General features: G+C 39.8%; 1 protein-coding gene across 1 annotated transcript in view; it reads left to right on the top strand.

Annotated features, from left to right (window-relative positions):
* KCNN2 (potassium calcium-activated channel subfamily N member 2) overlaps positions 1-24,975 on the top strand; it is a 136,013-nt gene that overhangs the window by 59,242 nt on the left and 51,796 nt on the right. The gene's annotated exons all lie outside the window — the stretch shown is intronic.

The raw sequence follows: 24,975 nt of genomic DNA, 5'->3' as shown, positions 1-24,975 counted from the left end.
TCCAGCCTCAGCATATACTGGCTGACACTACTCTTCCTAACACCTGGCTCATGGATCAGGAAGATGGGCCTTAAGGACACTTCCTTCTCACATAGACACGCAGGCAGGCAAAATATCAATAAACAAAATAAAAATATTAAAAAATGTCTTCCTTCTCTCCCTCCCTGTATCACTCCATATCCTTTAACTTAGTACATTTCCCTTCATAGCACTTATTACCTGACATTTTCTGTAATAAATTAGCCATCATGTTTTCTGTGTGTTGGGCATTATTCTAAATGCTTTACAGATACTAATCTTATTAACTTTGTGGTACTCTGTTGTAGACCTCTGTTATTCTCCCCATCTTATGGATGAAAAACCTGAAGCCCAGAAGGCTGAGTCATTCACAGAAATAGAAGTGATTATATTAAATATCAGTTATTATACAATATTCTATATTATTAATAACAGGGGCTACAAATTGAACTCAGCTGCCCTGGCTTACAAATGTGTGTCCTAAGTCACATTGTTATCCTTCCCTTCCCGTGTATGTGTGTTATAAAGCCCATGCAGGCAGGACTTGTCATCTAGTTACTGCCATGTCCCCATCACTAGAGTGTTGCCTGGTACTTAGACACTCCACAGGGTTTAGTCAGTGAACAAAATGGATCCCTTTGGACTTCCTTTTTGTATTTAAGAGCATCAATTTATTGTTTAAAGAGAGTTATATAGAGAATTTTTAGGAAAATATGAGTGGGGCACTTTCATAAAAAGGATATATTTCAATTAGGTATAAATTTCAATAAAGTTATATAATATTAAGTATTTAAAATCTTCGTTTCTTTATAAAATTAAGGAAAGCCTATAAATATCAATATGTTCATAAATACAGTAAAATGAGAATAAGTAGCATTGTGCTCTGTTTATTAATGGCTGATTAACTCAAGCTCCTCAGACTTAAATTTTAAATAGCCTCATTTGCAAACTTACTTAATTAAATTTCCTTCAATAGTTAAGCACTGTTGTAATGTATGTATCCACTTTCCTTTTTTAAGCATTTCAAAGGCCTGACAAGAAGCATTTACAATACAAACAAGCCAATACTTATGTAACTTTATTAATTAAAATATCTTAGCTTGAAATCACAATTTTAAAAACAATTCTTTCTGAACTTGATAAACAGCACTACAGAAATTCAATGCGCTGTGTTACATCTATTGTGTTACAGGTCTTGATAATATTGGAACGCTAGGACTAGTTTTGTCCCCAGGAAATCTGAAATACTGACCCAGCTTTTCATTGAGGTGGGGCCAGCACACAGAGCCTTCTGAACAGAAGATCTAGTTGCTCAGCACAGAGGACTCTAAGGGCCTCTTCTCCTTTGGAGTCTGTCAGTCTCAAGTCTCCGCCTTCTTGCATCTTCCTCATCTGCTTCTTGCTTGCAATGTGTGGTTGGACTCTATGCATGCCCACACTCTTACACGCTGGGTCCTACAGTGACTCTGCATTTAGACGTATGCATCCAGTCCATTGGTGCTCTTTGTTAGAACAGCCTTACTGGTGGGTAACTCACATGCCTTTTGACTCATCCACTTAATGCATTTCCATAAAGTCATAGAAATACAGATGTGTACAGCCATCATCGGAGGCAGTTTAAGAGGATTTGCATCACCACACCCTATGTCGATTACCTGCCACTCATTAATCTCTTTTTTCCTTCTGCCTCCTCAAAATCAACTACTAATCTAATCTAATTTTTGACTCTGAGGTCTTCCCAAGTTTCATATTTCAAGATTGATGTATGGATTATCATGGTTTAAAACTTCTCTTGTGGGCATAGCACAGTTTGTTCAGCTCCTTGTCAGCAGCATGAGGGCTAGTTCCACCTCATGGCTATTGTGAATATTACTGCTATAATCAGGCAAACACGCATTTTTGTGTAGACATGATTTTATTATTTTGAATATATATATATTCAAAATATATTGATGGAGTATTCCAAAGTACTCTTTTCCATTGCTGTGTGCCCTGTTAATACTCCAGTCTTTCCCCAGCTTGCTGTTATGAACATAGACAATTTTTTTCATTCTTTACATTCTATTTGCTATAAAGTGCCATCTCATTTTACTTGTATTCTCCTAGAGAAAGATGATACCCACTTGTGTTCATGTCTCTGCTAGTGATGCTTGGTGAGATGGATATTTGCTTTATCTATAGTTTACTGGGCTGTTTTCTCATAGTGGAGTTGTAGAATGCATCAGTATTCTAGATGCATGTCATCAATCAGATTGATCAACTGATGTTTTCTTCCTTTATCAGCATTGGTTTTTTTTCTTCATGAACAATAGGCATTTCAGTTTTATGAAATCCAACTTATGTGCTCCTTCTTCTGTTGCTGGTGCTATTGATATCATATCTAAAATTCCATAACAAAATTCAGTCTTGTGTACACACACACACACACACACACACACACACACACACACACACACACACATATATATATATATATATATATATATATATATATATATGATTTATGTTAGTTCTTCCCTTTAGGTCTTTCATTCATGTTGAGTTAATTCTCATATACAATGTGAAATAAGTATCCAAATTTATTCTTTCACCAACAGCCCATAGAGCTATCCTAGCACCATTTTATAACACCTCGGATCTCCATTGGCTGGTTGTACACCATTGCTGGAAATTAGTCCCCTGAGCTCTACAGGTGGCTCCATCTACAGACTGCCAGCCCTGCCCTGTTGCCTTTCTGCTGCTGCAGTACCCCTGTCTCTGCTAACTGTTGCTTCATAGCAAATGGTGACAAAGGGAAGCTTGAGTTCACAGCTTTGTTCATCTTGTCAGGATTGCTTTGGCTATCCTGAGCACTCCCTGTGTTTTGGCCATCCTGAGCAATTCCCCAGGAATTTTAGTATTAACTTGTCACTTCTACAAAGAGCAGCTAGACATTTTAAGATTATATTGAATATGTAAAATATTTGAGTAGCATTTCTGTTTTAACAAAGTTGAATGTACTGATTAATGAACATTGTGTATCTTTCCATTTAATATATTCCTTATTTTTTTCTAAATAGTGTTTTGGTACTTTTCAAAGTATATATTTTGAGCTTCTTCGATTTATTTATAGTAATATTTCTGACTTTAATGATATTTTCATTTTTATAGTTGGCAATTAAACTGTGCATATTTACAGAACCCTGTGTGATTTTATATATACATATATATATATATAAAGATTCACACCAATGTTTTTGATGATTATTGTGATTTGTTTTCTTTGTGAAGTCTGCGCACTTGTGAGGTACAGTGTAGTAATTTATACATATTTATGATATATAATGATCAAATAAATCAGGGTAGTTAGCATTCCTGCCACATTATGTATGCATAATTGTATATATGTACATATTTGTACATATGTGTAAGATGCAGTATGATATTTTAATACATCTATATACTATGTAATGATCTAATGAGGAAAATTAACATTGCTATTGCTATCTCCTATTGCTACTTTACGTTTAGAACCTTTGATCTTATCTTTTAGCTATTTATGATATTTACTTATTAAATATAAAATATTTAGTAGAGTATTTCATTTTTGGAAATATACTTTTTATTGTTTTTAAGTAAAACATAATTATACTACTTTCCCCTTCCCTTTTCTTCCTCCAACTCCTTTCATGTGCCTTTCTCACTTTTTATTAATTTTTATATGTTACATATATATGTATAAATATGTACAAACAACCTGCTGAGTCTGTTTAATGTTGTTTTTATGTATGTGACTTCAGGGCTGACCACTTGGAATCACATAACTAACTAGAGGTCTCATTCCTGAAATGACTGATTTTCTCAGCATTCCTTAGTTGCCCGTAACTCTTTGTCTAGGGGTTGGGCTCCATAATCTCTCGCCTCCTTGTTAACATGTCTTGGTGGTGTATGCTTCTTGAGGTCTTATGTAGGAAGCCAGATTGTTGAGGTAGCTTCCCTGTCATCCTCTAATACAGTCTCACAGCCAATGTCCTGGTGCTCTGGCTCTTACAGTCTTTCTACCCCCTTCGTCCATGATGTTCCCTGAGCTGTAGGTACAGGAGTTATGTAGTAGATATACCCATTAGGTCTAGGAACCCTATAAACCCTTTCCCCCTGCATTGACTAGTTGTGGTTTTCTCTAATAGTCTACTAAAAAGAGAACCTCCTGTGATGGAGTGAAAGCTGCACTTTTCTGTGAGTATAAAGATGGGTATTTAAAATGCAGTTAGGAGTTGTGCTGGTTTAGTAAAGTGGCAGTAGAGGGCTCTCCTCTAAGATCCGTGACCTCACTAGCTGGAAGATCCACATGACTTGTTGCTGCCATTATATTAGATATTACTGCCTTAAGTGGAATTTTGGAGCCAGTCACAACCTCTGCCACAGCACTAGTTCAACAGGTTCAACCAGAACATGTAATCTATCAGCTTTCTTTTCTTTTTTTTTTTTTAATGTTTTAAAATATATTTTATTAATTTATTCATATTACATCTCAATTGTTATCCCATCCCTCGTATCCTCCCATTCCTCCCTCCCTCCCATTTTCCCCTTACTCCCTTCCCCTATGACAGTGACTGAGAGGGACCACCTCTCCCTGTATATGCTCATAAGGTATCAAGTCTCTTCTTGGTAGCCTGCTATCCTTCCTCTGAGTGCCACCAGGCCTCCCCATCCAGGGGACATGGTCAAATATGGGGCACCCAAGTTCATGTGAAAATCAGACCCTACTCTCCACTCAACTGTGGAGAATGTCCTGTCCGTTGGCTAGATCTAGGTAGGGGTTCAAAATTTACTGCATGTATTGTCGTTGGCTGGTGCCATAGTTTGAACAGGACCCCTGGGCCCAGTTCTGCCCATAATAATGTTCCAGAGGGTCCTAGGAACCTACAAGAATCTATCAGCTTTCAATAAAAAAATTATCATTTATCACTGAAGAACAAAATTGATAAAAAAAATCTAGAGGATAGGGTAAATTCTTTGGAAGAAGCAATATTATTTATGAATAACCAAATTCAAAACATTAAAGTTAGATTGTTTCCTGTCAATTACCGTTTAAGTAGATTTGTGTCACTCTACTTCTATGCAGTGCTTTTAAGGTGACCTGGGCACAGGTTAGGTCTCACCTTCACAGCTTATGGAACAATTCTGAGTTAGCCATAAACATGCAGTCTTTTTTATCAGCAAATTACAGCCATTAGTTCAACTCAGTTGGCATCTACCTCAGCTTCCAAGGTTGCAAATAGATTCTTACCATCTCCTACTCCCTTTGTCACAGGACAGGACTTTTGATCTGTGGTCATCACTTTGGGAGTAAATCTGGAAGTTGTGCATATTTTGATTCTGCTCCTTCCAGTCATCATCTCAGGACTGAGAAAAGCCCTACATGTCAGACAATGAGATTACAGACCCTTGAGTTAATAAATAAAAAAGCTGGAACAGCAGAAGTCATAAAGCCAGCATAGCTGCTTAACAAAGATCCAGAAAAACCGAGCCACAGGAGGCAATCAGCATCGTGCCATCTGTCACTTTTGGTCTTGGTCACGTGTTTCACACTTGGGGGGGGCTTTTAATATTTGTACAGCTTGGGGGGCGTTGGATTAATGGGAAATTTCTCATGAATCATTTATGCCTTCTTTCAAAAGTATTGCCTCTAAGCTTCTCCAGGAAAGTCCTGAGCATAGTGCTCCCCCACCCCCATGCGCTCTTAGGAGAATATCTTTGTCAGTTCCTACTTGAAGGACTTTCTTGTGCCTTAGAGGTTGTGACTCAAATATGCCAGAGATCTCCTTATGAGGCTCTAGCTCCAACATACTCCTGGATCATCTGCCCCTGTACATACTCAGGACCAAGATTATTAGAACAAGATACACTTAAAAAGGTAAAGGAGATTCAGGGAGCTAGAGAAGTTGGCAGCAGATCAGGTTAAAAGCCTCCTCCTACTATATTGTCAGGTGAGGTCATGGCATATAAGATTGAAGGATGCATATAGTGTGCCCCTCCTCTTGAGAAAAAGACACAGCAAAAAAAATTAGATTAGCTCGAGTTATCTCTGCCCTACACAAGGGCTTATATTGCTAGATAAAGAATGATGTTGAAAAGTGATAAAAGAATGAAGTATTAAGACCTCCCTTTCTTAGAAAAGTTAGTTCACGCAGGGCCACTGTGGTGCCTTGTGACCAAGGAACAAAAGAATACCAAGATTAGACATATACATAAATTCTACAGAGATTTAAAATATAAACATAGTATTATGTCAGAAATTGAATAGTAAGTGTAGCAGCTTTGGCCTCAAGACTTTTCCTGGGTCTAATGACAAGTAACACTCTGACCATTAAAAGTTGATAATACACTGCTTGACATATGACAATCTGCCCAGGCTGGCTTGGATTTTGTTTTTGTTTTTGTTTTTGTTTTGTTTTGTTTTCCTGACTAGTGTCCTTAAAAACCACAAGATTCTCAAATGTTGGGTTATGGGGTTGATGATGGAAAATGAGTGTAAAATATACCTCTGTTTTGTCATAGTTTATCAATGATGACTCAACTTAAGATAAAAGGGAAGTTAAAGCATGTGTCCAGGGATAAAAATGATATGATCTATGTTTTAGAGCAACAGGAACCTGTCCCTGCCTACTGAGTTCTATTAAAAAAAAAGAAAGAAAAGAAAAAAAAAGAGGCAGTTTGAGTGCTAGTCAGTCAAGCTGCAAGATTCTACCAACTCTCATGCCTGGCACACTCCTTCTACACTCACTCCTTATTTCCTCTGTGGGACCTGGCCATCGCTGGGGCTGGTCCCCTGCAGAAGTTGAGTAAGTTTCCAGGACCAGGTATGAGTTCCCTCCTGTTGAGTGGGTTGAAGTCCACCTAGAGATCTGTTGGATGCTACAAGACATGAGTACCCCTATTGCACCCTTAGGTGCCATGCTGGTCATTGTTGCCATAGTGACGCTATCATCAGTCACTTCTCTCCCGTGGCAGCTTGTGTTGTGTCTTCTGGCACTATGACAGGGTCAAATCCTGCTAGGATCCTCCAGGTTGTTGTACGTCTGAAGTAAGTGGCATCAGCAGCAGCAGGGCCTTACCTTCAGCATCTGGGACAGTTGCCACCAAAGGCAACAGCAATAGCCTATGTTGTTTTGGGAGTCTCTTGGACTCCCCTGACCAACAGTTTTAAAGATGGGTTCTCATGCTTGGTCCTGGGGATTTTGTTAATTATTCTGTGGATTTGGGGTGAGGGAGGGGAAACATTATTAGGCCAAGTAACATAACCTCATTTCTCTAAATATGTATTATATTAATCCATATATACTATATTTAATTTTAGGTAAGTGAAATGAAAACAGTATTATTCCTTATGGCTTTGTCCAACATCCATAGTGTTGTCTTCCCTCCTTCTTCTCTCTTCCATAATGACCTCCTTCCCAATTAAAGGCTCTCCACCACCCCCACCCCACTCCCACAATTTCCCATCCCCACTTCCTGTCACCTGCATCCTGCTAATCCCCTCTCCCACTCCCACAGTCCCTTTCTACTTTTCTGGTTTCTCTGGTTCTCCAAGTTATATATTCACACCTGAAAATTCAGAGCAAGAAGCCACAGATGGCAGAGAACATGCATCGTTAGCTTGTCTGTGTCCTGGTTACTTGACTCTGTGTAATATTTTTTAGTTCAATGCAAGTGATCTGCCACCAAGCTTCCCTTTTTAAAATTATTATTATTTTTCTATGTAGCCTAGGCTGTCCTTGAAATAATATGTTATTATAAGGTAGAGTCAGTCTACACTACACTTCAGAACACTAGAATTTACTAATGGCTCTATTGGTGAACTTTCTATCTTCCATTTTCTTCTCCTTTTCTACCTTTCCATAGTCCATAGTCTGCACGTAAGTATTCTTTTGGCATAGACAACAAATGATTGAGAACATATTAGACTTACTCTTCCATGTCCAATTGATGCTACTTAATGTAATACCATCCCTTTCATCAATGTTGCTACAAATACTAGGATATCATTTGTGTGGCCAAATAATACTCGGATGCATACATTTACCATGTTTGCTTTACATTTTCACTTATCGGTGGGTATCCTGGCAACCTTGAATAGTGCCGCAGTAAACGTTGCTACGTGGGTATCTCTTTAATGTGCAGACTGTCTTTTCCTTTAGATGTGTACCAAGAACTAGAGTAGATGGATCACATGATACAGCTAATCATTTTGTGCATCTTGATAAAGCCACTGAACAAATCCTGTATAGAAGGAACTCATTATGATAGAATCAGTGGTATAGCTAACTTACTCACAGCCAACACCACACCAACACCACACCGGAAGGGACAAGACTCAAGACTTTAAGATCTGGAGTTCAACAAGAATGGGCACTGTTGCCACTCCCATTCAACATAGTGATGAAAACCTTAGAACAGTTGCTAAGAGGGAAGAATGATGGTATTTTAGATGGAAATTTTCTCTCTTAATTTTATTTTCAGACTGTACAAGCATACAGCTGATATTTTATATTGCTCTTGCGTCCTGCCACTTTACTGAGCATATTCTAAATTTTAGCCGATACATCAGAATTGTATTATGTACAAAATCATGTTTGAAAATGAAGGTATTTCACCCTTCTTTTCTAATATGATGCTTTGCTTTTTATTTATTTATTTTTGACTAGTTTCTGTGGTAAAACTCAGTGTTGCTTGAATGTGGCAGAAGTGAACACCCTTGGCTTGTTTTTTACCTTAGAGGGAATGCATCCTCTCCATTCAGCAGGCAATGCATTATGACCAAGGGCTTTTCTTTTTTTATATTAATTAATTTATTCACTTTACATCTCAGTCATAGCCTCCTCCCTCTTCTCCTCCCAGTCTCATCTTTCCTCTCTCCCCCACACCCCCTCCTCTATTCCTCAGAAAAAGAGAGCCACCCTACTCACCTACCCCAGCTCAGAAAGTCACATCAGGACTGAGTTTGTGCTCTTCTCCTGTGACCTGGCAAGGCAGTCCAGTCTGGGGGAAGTGATAAAACAGGCAACAGTACATGTCAGAGGCAGCCCCGGCTCTACTCCCCTTAATAGTGGACCCACATGAAGCCTGAGCTGCCTATCAGCTACATCTATGTAGAGGACCTAGGTCCAGTCCCTTCATGGTCCTTGGTTGGTGCTTCAGACTTCACAGGCCCCTCTGGGCTCCGGCTAGTTGTCTTTGTTGGTCTTCCTGTAGAGTTCCTGTCACCACCAAATCCTTCTATCCTTCCATCCACTTTTCCATTATACTGCCTATGCTTGATTCCTAGTGGAGGGAGGAGAATGCCAACCCACCCACAAAAACTTTGATCCAAAACTTTCCCTGCCTACAAGACCTGCAGGGATAAAGATAGAACAGATTGAGCAGATACTGAGAGAAATGTCCAACCAGTACCTGGCCCAACCCAAGACCCACCCCATGGAAGAGAGCCAACCCTGACACTATTAATGATAATCTGCTATGCTTGCAGTCAGGAGCCTATCAGAGTTGTCCGCTGAGAGCCTCCGCCCAGCAGTAGTTTGAAACAGATGCCGAGACTCACAGCCAAAGATTGGGTGACACACAGAGAAACCAAGGGCTTTTTATGGTGGACCTTTTCAGGGTGTTATGTTCCCTTATAGCTGTAGTTTGTTGTGTACTTTATCATGAAAGGACACTGTCAAGTAATTTTCTGTGTCTGTTGAAATGATCATGTTTTTCAGATGAGAAACCAAATTTGGATTCCTTGTATAGGTCCTCTTTGGCTGCATGTGTTGTTTACTTGTTGTCCAGTATCTCATGGGTACTCTGTATATGTGTCTTCGTGATACAGAGATAATGGTTTGTTGTTTTCTTCTGGTTGTGTCATTGGCTTGGACACTAGAATGAATTTGGTTCCTTTCTTTTTTTTCTTTTTCTTTTTTTTCTTTTTTCTTTCTATTTTGGAGTATTTGCATCAGTTAAAAATAGTATCCTTTTTTTTCCTTTCTTGTGGGTTTAGCCTTCCCAACTTGGTTTTCAGCTCATTCTGAGCTGATAAGATCATACTGCAGAGGAGTATCTGGAACATTTTTGTTCATTGGTGGCCCGAGTTCATTTGTTCATGGTGAGTTTTTAAAGTTGTAGTCTTAACTGCTGTAGGAGGACAGGCGCTCGCATCTGTATTTGTATACAGAGCAGTTATCTGGGCAGGGGAGAGAATCCCTGTTTAGAGCTTATTGTGTTCAGTCCGGGTTCTACTTTTTCTGTCTCAGTCCTTTCACCTGGTTCATAGGGCAGATTCTCTAATTGAAGCAAGGGATTCTCAGTTTTTCCTTGGGACCAAATATAAGTAGCCTCTTGGTTTGGGAGGAAAGCCTCCCATTTTAAGATCAGGAGATGTTTGATCATTACAGGATAAGAAATGTTTACGTAGATCCTTCTGTAGCAAGCAGTAGGAATGCGCTGGTAACCTGCCAGCTGCCAATGCAAGAAGGAGTCTCTATGCCGCCATTATACGTGTTTCATTCCTCTTCATCTTGCATCTCTTCCCTTCTAAAATAAAGCTTAGCCTAGGATTTTCTTGACCTCCAGCTCACCAGGTCCTCTTCTACCTCTTTACCAAGTGCATCAGTAATCTGACCATTTCTTTCAAATATTTAATAGATTTCTATTTTATGTGTATGAGTATCTATTTGTGGATGATAGCACCCAAAGGAGGCCAGGAAAAGGTATCAGATCCCCTGGAACCGAAGTTAGAAATGGTGTTACCATGTAGTGTCTGGGAATTGAACTCTGGTCTTTTGGAAGAGCAGTCAATGCTCTTAACCTCTATGCTGTCTCTTCAACTCCCCTTTCAAATATTTTCCAACTAGCTTTGACCAAAAAGAACATTGGGCATGTATGTATTATAATAGAACCTTCCACACCACAAGGAAGGAAAATAAAAGGGAAGAGGTGTAAATCAAATGAAGCTGGATGGAGGGGGAGCAGGTTGACCAGTTGTCAGGATTACTCTATGGATTGAACATGATGGGTTCCAATGACAGTGGAAGGTCCAGCAGCTCAGTGGCTCTTCAGGTATTTATTTCCTGGCTTCCTGTTCTTGTATCCAACTCGGAATGATGTTCGTGTTATTTGGGTTTATAACATCTTCACCCTGAAGGTTTTGATCCAGTTGGTTGTAATTTCTCCTGGGAGGTTTCCTTGCACCTTTCAGTAAATGAGGTCTTCCATAGTTAAAGTAATCTCTTCCTTGGAAAAAAATCTTTGAAAACTGATTTGGAATGCTCATTTAAAAGATCATGGATGTATTAAGTAATGTGTAGACCTTTAGACACTAAGGCTTATTCTGTTTAACATATTAAGGATACCCTTTGGCCTTCCTAGCCTGACATCACAGCAGAGACGATCCATCATAGATGATTTGTTTGTTTATCCATGAAGAGCTAAAATAGGAGCATTAATGTCAAGGTACTGTTTTAAGCTCTTTATGTGTCTTCATCACTTAGGAAACTAAAACACATTATGGGCTAGAAATATGCATATTGATCAAAGATATTTTTAAAGATGAATAGATAGTGCTGGAGAAATGGCTCAGGGGTTAAAAGCACTTGCTGCTCTTCCAGAGGATCTGGGTTTGATTCCCAGCCCTGACATGGCAACACATAAATACCTATAATTCCAGGCATACCTATGGTGGATAGACATATATGCAGACAAAACACCCATACTCATAAAGTAAATTAATATTTTTTAAAAGGAAAAGATAAAACATGGATGAGTAACACATAATGAATGAAGAGTCTTGAGGTATCGCTGTCTCAAGTCAGTACTAACCGTGCTCTTCATTTCATTCCGAGGCTGCTCACTGGCCATTCTGTGTTTCTGGTTCCTTTGCTTCTCTTTTTATGGTCCATATTTATTCAACGAAGAGGCGATAGCTCTTCAATCTGGGCTTGGTGTCAATACAACGAAATGATCATAGGAAATTGTGGTTTTTCCACTTTGTTCTCTTGCTTGCGTGCGGTTGTTACTATTAGAATGAAATCTGCATTTTAACAACAGATGTAAACTGTAAAAACACTTTAAAGGTAAAAACACTAGGCAGATCTTAGCAAAATAGTAGTTAAAATAATTGATTTCAAGAATGAAACTGACCTTGTATACTGAAAATAAATTGAATTTAGTCATAGATAAAAATCTCTCTTAATACATCACTAAATTGATCTTGCCTGTATTTTCACTTTGTTTAATTTTTATTTAAGCTAAAACATAGTTACGTAACTTCCTCCCTTCTTTCCCTTATGGTGTATTTTTCTCTCCAGCCCCCCATGCCCTCTGTAGTCCCTCTCAAATTTATGGCCTCTTTTTCTTTATTTTTATTACATATATAAATGCATAAATATAGAAGTATAATCTGCCGGTTCCTTCTAGTGTTGCTTGTATGTGCATGATTTCAAGGCTGACCACGTGGCATGATGTAACCAATCAGGGGGCTCATCCCTGAGGAAAAATTCTCCCTTTCTCAGCATTCCTTAGTTGCTTATAGCTCTTTGTCTAGGCGTGGATCCCGTTGACACATTCCATACTAACATTGCTATAGGTCTTGTTTATGCAGTCTGTTATTCAGTATCATGGCTGTAGCTTCCCTGTCATTTCTAGAAGACCAATGAAATGGGTGACTTCTCAATCCTTTAGCTCTTAAAATCTCTCCATCCCCTCTTTCCAAATCTTTCCTGAGCCTTCGGTGCAGGAGTTGTATTGTAGCTGTATCCATCAGGTCTACACTCACACCATCAATTGTTCCCTGTATTTTGGCCGGTTGCAGTTTTCTATAATGGTCTTCATCTGCTGGAAAACAAAACAAAACAATAACTTTCTTTGGTAAGTATTGAGAACTACACTTATCTGTGAGTATGAATATTTAAAAGCAGTTAGCTATGTTGATTTAGCAAAGGGTTGGCAAGAGGTTCTCTTTTGACTCATGACCTCACTAGTCCATGATAGGGAGGTTTTCCTCCTACTAAGCAGGTCTTACATACAGTTAGGACTGGTTAACACCAGGGTATGAGCCCACTATTGCATTCAGAGCTGGTCACTGTTGTGATTCGGAAACCTCATAGCTGGGTAGGAGTATTGATGGCTTCCCTGCTTTGGCAGCTTGCGTGGCACCTTCTGGTATTATGAAAGCTGGTCCTCAGGAAGGAGGCTTTTAAGCCAGATGCAGCTCTGATCCTGGAGGACCTGTGTCTGAAGTGAGTGGTTTCTTTGGCAACAGGGACTCATCTTTAACTTCTGGGAGGCAACCAAGGACTACAGCAATAGCCCACACTGTTTGGTAGTCTCTTGGATTCCCCTGACCAATAGTTTAAAAGATGGTTTTTAATGACTAGAGGATTTTTGTTAGATGGTCTGTGGCTCTTGTTGGAAGGCTCTCTCTCTCTCTCTCTCTCTCTCTCTCTCTCTCTCTCTCTCTCTCTCTCTCTCTCTGTGTGTGTGTGTGTGTGTGTTATATGTAATTTTAGATAAATATAAGAGGCTATAAAATGCATCCTTCATGTTTTTCTTTCTTCTTTCTCTTTCTATGTGGGCCTCTTTCAAAATAAAGCTCTCTTTTCATTTTACCCATTTCTCCTCCCTTCATGTCACATTTTGAAGAGCATTTAGAAATCATATTCATAAAAAATACTGTTCATGGTTGCACCACTTTTTAATGTCTTTTGCTTTGGGTGTTAGCATGATCTTGACTACTACCTAGAAGACACTGCAGAGAATCAATGCACTTCATTCATTAAGCTTAAGGGGGATTTGTCAGCATATTCATCTGAATGAGGCAATTTATGTTCTGAAAAGCCTTCAGCGGCTCACAGGATTCCTTTTCATTAGATATATGCCTATTAAGAATATCGTGTGTGTGTGTGTGTGTGTGTGTGTGTGTGTGTGTGTGTGTGTGTGTGTGTGTGTGGTTTCTGGAAAAAGATCTATTCATCAAGTTTATCAAACGAGTGGTGAAAGTGTTGTTTGCAATTATCCTTTATTAGGCGTTTTAATGTCTGTGGGTTAAGGACTTTCTATTAAAGTCTTCTTCTGGTGTTCCTGAGTTCTGTCTTCTACTTTTCTCTCATTTTCCCGGTGTGAAATCTATCAGTTCTTAACATCTTTTCAAAGGCCCAACTGCTGCTTTTCTTGACTTTCTCTATTGGCTTTTGTTAGTTTATCTTCAATTTAATTTCTGATTTCTAAAGTTGCCTCTTCTGTTCTTGTTACTTTGGATTTTACTTGTTATTGGTTTTGATTTTTTCTGTTTGTTCTGTTTTGGTTTTGTATAGTGTCCTAAAACATAGGCATTGATTGCTTAGAACTTTCTTCTGCTTAATATATGCATCCAGGCTTAAAATTTTTCCTCTGAACCCCGCTTTTACCACTTTTTCCACATTTTAAAAAATTTTTATGTATTCATTTATTAGAGACATTTTTGCATATATCTCTAGACTTAGTTTAAGTCACGTTTTACTTTGAAATTTTTGATCACCGAGACGTTAGACTGTCTGTCTCTCTTGGCTTCACGTTTATTTTAATGTAGCCCCAAAACACAGGTTGTTTGCTATCCATATTCAACTGCCTTGAGGTGTGTTTGAAGACCCCAAATGTGGCCTCTCTTTATTTATGTTTGTATTTACTATGTATACAGTATTCTGCCTACAAGCCAGAGGAGGACACCAGATCTCATTATAAATGGTTTGAGCCCCTATGTGGTTGCTGGGAATTGAACTCATGACCTTTGGAAGAACAGTCAGTGCTCTTAACCTCTGAGCCATCCCACCAGCATGTGGCCTCTCTTGATGAATGGTCTGTGTGAGTTTGAGAAGATGGTATATACTATTACCATCATACAAAGTGCTCTGTAAATGTCAATTAGGGCCTAATGATCAATGGTACTGTGCAGTGCAACTCTGTCCTTACAGATTTTCTGCCTACTGTGCCTGCCCATTAATAAAGTTGTATGAAATCTCCAACCATAATGGTTCCTTTGTCCATTTTTCCTTGCAGTGACATGGGTTTTCACTCCCCATATTTTGATGTTCTCCTGTGAGCCTCTCTACCTTACTGACCCCGTGCCTTAGTGAAGCGTGAACCCTTTCTTTCCCTACGTTTCCCTTTGTTATTTTTGACCCTTTCATCAGCCCCCAACACCCCCTTTAATATCTGATGTTTTCCTTCCCTTACTCTCAGATCTGCTATGTCAGAAATTACCCATTCTTTTGATTGCTCCTGTCACTCCGTGTCTTTCTCCATCCTTTCTTTTCTTTTGCCTCTGAAGAATAATTGTTCTGGCTATTGATTTTGTGTGCAGGTTTTTCTTTGTTTTCTCTTCTCAGGTCAATCCTCGGCATTAGAAGAGTATTCTCTGGCCCCCTGATTGGTCTCTGGACTGTGATCTTCCTAGGTGCTGCTCAGTCTTCATGGGCTCCCTTTAAGTGAAACTGAGAGGGTTGGGGTCGGTGATTTTCTGTCCTCCCTCCAGCGGGCCAAAGAAGACCAATTTACTCCTTATCCTCAGGAGCTGGTACTTACATCCTAATAAGGCTACCTGAAACTGAGTTTAGAGATGCTTTCTAGGTAGGTTTCACTTGAGGCCAGATATGCGTTTCAGTATGTGTGCATCTCTAGTTTTGTGGTCATGATTTGTCCTGTGATCACAGTTGTTGATTTTCAGTTTCATCTCCTTTATTTGCTCCTTGCTGTGAGACTGAACATGATGATTTCTGAAATCATTACACTGTGTAGTAGAACCTTGTGGTACAGAGGCTCTGTTTTGAATTCCAGCATAGTACTCCACCAGGTGGTGTATGTATAACTCTTGAGAGCTTTATTTTTGAAAGAAGAAATCTTGTTTGCTCAAAGATTCAGGTATAAACATAACAATATTTTCTATCTTAAAAAATATTCCCCCAAATCCATGTTATTTTAGATGCTTGTAATTTAATTATACGCTTTAGGGTCTCTTTTAAGTTTTGTTGTTCACATTTTGAGGAGTAAATGCCTATTTAATCATTACTCATAGCTTATACAATAGTTTTCAGTATTCTTAATCAAAATGTGGTGAAATGTAAGCATTCCTTCTACAAAAAAATTACCATTATTTGAGGTAGTCGTCAGTGTGGTGGCAGATTGCTCAGCTGGACACACCGGGAGTGACAGCATTGGACTTTATTGTGGCTAAGCTCAGTATGAGGCGCCCCTTAGATCTGCTTAATCTCTGATTTCCTTGGTTATGGGTTCTTAGCACTGAAAACCTGGAGCTGGCTAGCCGTGCGGCACGTTTGTTTTAATCCTCTCGCCCTTGCTCTGCAGAGCTGCCTCTCACACTTGGTCCTGTCATCATGCCACAGTCAAGGTCATCTCATTATAGCTGAAATATGAAACGCTACCCTGCAGCTGATGATTCTCCGACTGAACCTGAGCGGCTGCTCTTAGGATAGGCTTTGCCAGCTGTGGGTTTAGTGCCACGGTGGTTACCATGCTGTTCATTGTGCACAGTGGCTTTTGTAAAAATTCTTGGGTTTTGGTTACTTTGTTGGATAGTAGATGTAAGAATTTTTTCAGCACCCTTGAGATAGTCTTGCGGATACTATTATGGATTGTTTTATATGCAAATGGTATGATAATATATGTTCAAATGATTCTCTTCTTTCCTCTTACGGAACCATTAAATGACTGTAAAATAGGAAGACAGAGAATTCCCTGAGTCGGATCATCTTAGCTTTACTTGTATGTGATACCCTTAGATAGCTTAGGTTGGCTTAGAAAGATCAATCCCAAGAAGTCAGCACTGCAGGACTTGACTTGGCCTATGCTACCTTATTTGAAGCTCCACCTCAGTGCACACAGCATATGGCACAGGGGTTTGGTCTCTAGTAGATGAAGCTTTGCTTTTCCATCTTTTGTACTTATTCTAATATTAACATTTAATGAAAAGCACGTCTGTAGGTGTTTCGTTTTATTAAATGAAGGCATGTAAGCATGAGAAAAAAAAGGATCAATGGCAAGTGCACTTCAGTTGCTAGCATTTTTATAGTAGTTTAAGCTACAGTTGCTGTAAACTGTATTATCTAACAGAACCATCTTCAGCAATGGCACTGGTGTTTGATCTAATCGCACCAGTGCTAGCAGGATGAGATAGTGAGCCTTTGAGTTTTGGTTAGTGATAGTGGAGTATTGGGTATATATTTTGCTTTGTGTTATTCACCCGTCGGTAGTCATAGTATGTTATGCAACATATATTTGGATTTTTGTTGGCTGGTTATTTGGATTTTTAAAACTTCTATGAAGTGGTGGGTGTGTGTGTGTGTGTGTGTGTGTGTGTGTGTGTGTGTGTGTTTCTTACATGAATGCACTGTAAGAATAAAAATGTTAGGGTTTTAAGTACAAATCTTTTATCCAAGGAAAGCCATCAAGGAGAAAAAAAATGTACTAAAGCTATCAAATTGGGCATATAGAGAGTGTGTTAGAGTTATCAAGCAAGCACTGAAAACTTAATAAATTTGCTTCAGAGACCTCCGAGACTTAAATGAATCCCCTTCCTGAAACAGTAGAGTGATAGTCTAGGAATTAGAAACAGTGTTAGAGAAAAGGGGAAAAGAAAAATAGATGGAGGCAAGAGATAGAAACTAGGCCACTGAAGAACCAGCATTGCTGTAGCTGTATCTGGTGTAAGAGGGCTTTCATGGCACTGAGAAAGGAAGCAGGCCGTGAGGCTGAGGCTGAAGGCATCAAGGAGCCGCTAGATGCATGTTCTCATGACTGACGCTAGAGTAGTTAGACCACTGTGTGGCCAGTGAAACGTTGGCTCTCCCAGGTTGATTTCTGCCTTGGTTACTTTTCCTTTTCTTTATCAGTTCTGAAGGATAAGAGGACAAGGAGAAAAATAAGATACTTAAACCAAAAAATAAAAGAACAGCTTCAAACCTGTTCCTTCAGTCAATCTGTTCACGTTTTTTTTTTTTTTTTCTCACCTTTATCTCCATATTCCTATTGAAGCAACTGTGTAGCTGTTTATTTCCTTGGGGAGAGAAAACAGACTGCCACTCTTCTGCCAGATTTGAGTTCTGGGGTCTGGGTGTGATGTAACAATTCCAGTAGAATATACAGACTGTATTTATGGTCTACAGTATAGGAGCAGCAGTCACAACACCGAGAGAAGGCGAGAGCTTACGTGAAATGGTTAGTTCCAGCCTGGTTTGGGTGTTCTGTTGCATGGCTCACTACCTGTCATTCCACATGGCTGAGCCACATGTTTGGCTCAGTCAATGGCACTGGGGAGGATTAAGATAGGAGACTGTGTAAAATTCCAGGGATGGGACATGGCAGGAATACAAAAACATATTTTGGTCGTATCTTTTGATGTGTTGAGACCAGGACACAGAAAGGGCTTAACAGTTACAATCCCTAATCTTGCTCCCCACTTTTAAAAAATTTGTTTACAACTTTAGGAGGGTGCCCCAGTGTTCCTAGGGACTAGTTTGCCCTTAACAACTATAGCAGCTATGACAAACATACTGTTTATGATGCCTTCTTCTGTCCTTGTTTATTGGGAGGAGTGGCGATGACACTGTGCATCAGATGTACCCTCAGCACACTGACTAGCCATCTTCCCTTAACACTTGACCAAAAAGAAAGTCTGAGTTCCTTGTCTTTTATTATGTCTGCATTCTCTTATTTCTCTATCTGGAAACTCCTGTTTCTCCCATGAAAGGGAGCAGCCCAAAGCACAAGGCTCTGATCCCGATGTTCCCCCCTTTGCCGAAGCATTTAACAGGCTGGATGCTGCACTGAGTTTGTTGATGAGGATGCATTTTGTATGTTTCTTGATGCCATTGTAGAACATGTTAATCTAAGCAGAATATAATTCCTACACATTATAGATATAAAAGTAACTTAGGCATTGTAGTGCATGTTGTGCAATAATGTTCGGAGAAGACAGAGGTATAGTAAGAAACCTGGGATTGGACATTTAGCAATATGGTAGGCTTGATATCCCGATGACCTTAAAAAGGGGTAGGAGTGTGTTGCTGTGACAGCAGGAGTCTGGCATTGACCAGCTCTCAAGCTTCCACTGAACTGTTCTGAGAGCCACTTCGAATTTTCAAAACCAGGAGGCTTTATAATTTTCGTGCCTTTCCCCGTCCAAAGACATAACATAAAGAATGTAGTCTGTATTGGAACATGACACGTAGTCACACCAACCTCTAAAGAACAGATTTTATAGCAGCATGCACGGTTCCCATGACAGACCCATGCTGGCCTTGTCTGCATCCTGTTGTGCTGTGATGTATTTTTGTTACAAATGGTGCTGAAGATGGTGGCTCTCGATCTTAACATGTATCGGGCCACCGGCAGGTTATGAAAATATAATTGCCGGAATCCTATCCCAGTGAGTCTGAGTTTAATTGGTTTGGGGTTGTAGCCTGTAGTTAGTATTTTAGAAGCTTCCCAACTGGAAGTGCTGGTTTGTGCTAGCCATGGATGACTGAGGCATTCTTGAATTCAAGCTAGCCTGAGCTACGTAGGGAATTTCAGTGTAGCCTGAGCTCCAGATAAAAAAAACTCTTATTTCTGAAAAAGGGAAGAGTGAAGGGTGGAGGGAAGGAAGGGTTGAAGGATGGAAGAAGGAAAAGAAAAGAAGGAAAGAAAGCAAGAGGAAAAAGAAAGCAGCACCACCACCATTCCCTGGATGACCCTGATGTGTGGCCAGGGTACTAAACTAATTTCACTGTGGACGAAGGGAGCTCGCCTGTCATTGGGAAACACATATAGGGTATACCTTTAACACTTTAATAAGAGAATAAGCCAAGTGTTAACCCTACTACCACAAAAGGGAACCAAGCTAAAACATCCTCCCTCCCAGTCTGAGCAGCACTTGGTGGAACTGGAATGTAGAGAGCGGTCTACTGTAAGCCTGCTCCAATATGCGTTCCGATTTACCCAACCTCACACTGAGAGATCAACACTTAAATGATGTGGCAGAAACAAACATAGAGACTTCTGGAGGGGCACTTTGATGGAGGTCTAGTGGGACACTTTTCTCCTCATGAAACACAAGCTTTGCTTCCCCTCCAGCCATCTAAATCCCCAAAGTACATGAACATTCAAGTCACTGTTTGAAAGAGCTGGAAAAACAACCAAAGAATTTCAGTACCAGGCTTGACACTTCACACATATAAATGAGGGGGCAGTGTGTGTTCACTGACTGGTGAAAAATCAGATGAGACGCATAAAACTGATTTCTGCTAGAAAAGACTGGGGGAGTATTAAAGGAATCAAAGAGGAACCTCGGCAGGCAGGCTGAGACATGGCCACTTTGTAGATCAGTGAATTGGAAAGTGAAGCTAACGAAATATTTGCTGAGTGTCATATTCCTTTTCCTCTGAACACACAAAAATGGGGCGGGGGAGGGGAGCCACACAGGTAAAATGAGATAACTTCCAGAAGGAAAAAATAGTAAAGTGGAATACGACTTAAAGATTTCTTCTTTTAATTTTAATATTTTAATTGAAATAGAATTATATTCTATTAAATTGGAATAGAATAATTCTAAAATTAGAATTATTTTTAATTGAAATAGAAAAAAAGGCACTAAAAGTATAAAGCCTTTTGGTTTTAACAATTAGAATCATATTATAAATATATTATAATTAGATATAGAATCCTTAATTGAAATAGAATTATATAAGATAGAATTATAAATAGAAACCTCGCCCTTTCATTCCTCTAGTCCTTTCCAGATACTTTTTCTTTGACTATTGTTGTCACATACATGTTTATGTGTGTATGTATGTGTACACTGAGCCAGTTTTTTTTTTGTGGTTTGTATATCATTTTACAACTGACCACTCTGCACTGGACAATCCTCTCCTTACAGTAAATGAGCCCACCACAGAAAGCCACACTAGGGCCCAATGCAGAGATCAACAGATCATGGGAATCCCAGGTTCATCACAGCTTCTGCATCTGTGGCTCAGGGAATATTTTGGGAAAGCAGGAGGAAAGGTAATAAGATCTGGAGTACCAGGAAGTCTGTTGTAAGACGTTTCTCCCAGAAGTGAGTGACTAAACAAGACTGGAACAATAGCAATGGCAATGGACGTGTCTAGGAAACTTGTGGGTCCCCTAGGAAAAACTACAGACACCTAATGACTGTTGCACGAGGGAGAATTAGCCTTTCTCGGGGATGATCCCTCTTATTTGGTTGAGATTTCTTTTTAAATTGATGATCTATAAATCTAATTCTGCAAGCCCAGCAAATCCCAAGCAGGGTTAAACACACACACACTCACACAAAACCCCAAAACTATTTTTATCTAGGTAGGCATCTCAATAGTATAAAATCAAAGCAAAACCCCAAAGCCAAAGACAGAAGTGCAGAGCAATATAGCAAGCCTTACAAAGCTGAGGGGAGTTAATAGCCACCTAGAATTCTATGCTTGCATGTTTCATTTGAAAACAAAGAGCAAACCAAAGACCCTACATAATGAAAAGTGGCAGTCTTTTTATATCAAACAAGTCCCCACCTTGTAAGGACTTCCTTCAGAGAGGAAGATGAACTCACAGGGAGACCTCTTACACCTGCAGTGTCCCGTGTCAGAGGAAATGGGGGTGAAATCAAAGGTTCTATGTGGGGAGTGTAAACAGACAGTGACAAAACTGTGCAAAGCAATAGGAATGAATCAGAGGATCAGTGACTTAAATGTGTTGTATAATAGGACAGGCGCTCTGTGACTAGATCGAAGTCTTCTAAGGGACAGTGCATTATTTAAAGGGGACGAGGATGTGCTTTGTGCTTTTCTTATTACTGTGGCAAAACACCTGGCAAGATCAGCAGGAGGAAAGGTGGGAAGGCACAGCAGCATGAGCACAAGATGGCCACTCACATTGTAACCACACTCAGGAAGCCGAGATTAGTGCTGCTGCTCAACATACTTTCTTCTATTTACTCAGGTTAGAACCCCAGCCCATGGGTGGGTCAGTTAACAGAATCGAGAAAAAAAAAAACCCCACAAATCCAAAGGTTTCATCCTGGCTGATCTTAGATGTTATCAAGTTGACAATCAGTGTTAGCTATCACAAAGAACTATCAAAATTTAAATGAAATGTGTCTTGTACTTAGGATAGCCAGTACAGATCTGATTTTAAAACTAAATGTATAACACCCAAGCAAAGAGAGCACAGACGTGGGACCCATGGAGCCATAGGGATTTTCAATGAAGTACGATAGATGCAAACCCATGGGGTTTAGATATCCAAATGAATCATGTTACAAATCTTCGAAGTCTACTTGTGGAAAATTCGAAAGGTATATATCACATACACACACGTGCACACACCTGAGTTGGTTGGAGATTAAACACTGGGAAAATATAAGACAAGTAAATATTAACACATAGCAGTTGACATCACTGTGTTAATGTAACCTCAAGTAGCCTTTTTAAAGCAAAGACTTTATAGGGGAATTAAAAATGTTATTATGTCATATGAACTGAAAATGTCCAGGATATAAAATGTTTATATATGTATTTGTGTAATCTAAGATCTTAGACAAGGAAACAATGAGCAAATTCAAACAAAAATGGGCATGCTTACCCTCATAATTGGAGCTGAATAGAAGTCCTGATGTTAGGGGACGTGCAGACTAAGTAAGCAAGACTGGATTATTCAACAGCATAATCTATGCATATATCAAACTCAGCAGTCAGCAGTTAGGGAATACAGCTTCCTCTCCAGCATGCACAGACTTTCAAGGAAACTGACCTTAAGAGATCCCACAAAACATGGCTCAGTAGATTTCATATAATTAGCATCAATGTGTGCGCCATGTTTTCAGACAGGAGACAAAGAAGATAGAGATGAGAACAATAACAACAGCAACAAAAACTTCCAGAAGAAATTAAATTTAAACAAATATCATCCTGTTAACTTTTCCTATCCCCTAGAAACTACCATTACTTTTCTGGGGAAACTGTGTCAACATGGAGCTCATATCATTCCAAACTGTGTATTAATATAAAAGAAAGTGGAATTATTTTGTGCCGGCATCATTCTGTTTTCATTGTTTTGTTTTGCTTTGAGCTCAGCAGGCAGCTACAGATCGGTTGCCCTGTGTTCACACAGGTGTCTCCCTGTAACAGATTACCGATAACACAACTTATCTAAAGCAAGAGCTTCATAAGAGAGGCAGCTGGCCTTGTGTCACCTCAATTCACACTCAGTCATCTTTTATCCAATAGCTTGTTCATCCAGAATTCAACTGAGCGAGAATCAAGACAGTGAATGAATAGCCAGAAATACCGGTTTTAAAAGCTGATCTGCCTTATTCATAGAAAAAAATAATAATTGGCAGTCTCACTGAGTGCCTTCTGCCTTTCATTAGACACTATTGTAGCACAGCTCAGAGCTCTATTTCTCAAATAGCTTCAGATTAAAAGGGGAAGGAAGCCGCTGCCATGAGGGTAACAGCAGTTAGTGACGACCTGACAGCACAATAAACAAACCAGAAAAGTGACTTCATTAGAAAAGAGTCTAGAGCTACTCAGGTAGATGTGCATGGCCCTCTAGTATCTCAGTGTGGCAGCAAGGGAGAGAGGGGGAGGGAGGGAGGGAAGGAAGAAGGGACAGAGGGAGGGAGGGAAAGACAGAGACAGAGACTCTGTCTCTGTGTATATGTGTGTATATGTGTGTCTATCTGAATATGTGTCTGTCTCTGGCTCTCTCTGTATGCCTCTATGCCTTGCTGTGTGTAGGTGTGTGTGTGAGGGGGTCTGTCTGTCTGTCTGTCTAACTGACTGACTGTGTATCTGTTTCTTTATGAGCATCTGTATGTGTGGTGTCTAAATGTGTGTGTATTTCTGTCTCCCTTTGTGTGTGTATATCTGTGTATCTGTCTCTCTGTGTGTCTTTATGTATCTATGTCTCTTTGTGTATCTCTATCTCTGTGGATGTCTCTCTGTCTCTGTCTCTCTCTGTCTCTGTCTCTCTCTCTCTGCGTGTGTGTGTGTGTGTGTGTAGGCAGTCTCAGTAGAAAAAAAAGAAGCTTCTGATATTAGCATACAAGTTAAGACAGGCAACATTTACATATTGAATTATAGAGATGAGATATATGCAGGGAAAACAAAAAAAAATATGGTTTGGAACAGATGGTTACTAGATATTTCAGATTGAATTATGGGTTTACCTGTCAGCTGAACAGTGGCAAATCCATTCACCAGGTGGGGACTCAGTTTCCTTGGTATTAGAGAATCCCCCCCCCGTGCCCCCCCCCCGTTAGTGTGCTCATATCCTACTGTCTCCTTTCTGCCCTTAAGCACTTTTCCCCCACGAGCTTCTGGTCTCTACAACGTGCTTGACATATGCTGCAAAAACCTAAGAATCCAAATCCTGGGAGGCCCACACTGTGGCCTGCATTTGGGATTTCCAGTCTAGAGTGAAAGCTGAGAGATGTGTACACTAAGGGGAGTTAGGATTCGAAAGAGACTCATGCCAAGAGGAAAACAATCTATGGCAACATGATACGCTTCATCCAGACAGGACATAAGACTGTAACACAGGGAAGGCTGAGGGGGACACACAGTCAGCGACTCTGTGCAGGCGCATGGCAGCAAGGACCAGGTGATGAAGAAAAACCCAGTTTTCCCTTGGAGGCCAGATGCCAGGGACTAGGAGGAGGTGTTTTTCTTAAGGGGAGGGTTGGTAATCTAAGTGCCTACGAATATGGGGATCTTTAACACAGCGCTAACAGTTGATTTAAAATTTTTCTGCTTCAGTGGAAGTCTTATGGGTTATTTTCGGCATCTGGCCACATAATGTTCATTGTTCTCATGAAGAAAGAACTTGAGAGTCATCAGGAGCTGCTTCATAGAGGGTTACGTAAGAAATATCTTGCTTCCTGAGTCTAAATCAGATGGA

The sequence above is a fragment of the Acomys minous genome, assembly GCF_964271855.1.
Source record: "Acomys minous genome assembly, chromosome: 4".
NCBI classification, from domain to species: Eukaryota; Metazoa; Chordata; class Mammalia; order Rodentia; family Muridae; genus Acomys; species Acomys minous.
This window is presented reverse-complemented; position numbering and strand designations above follow the sequence as displayed.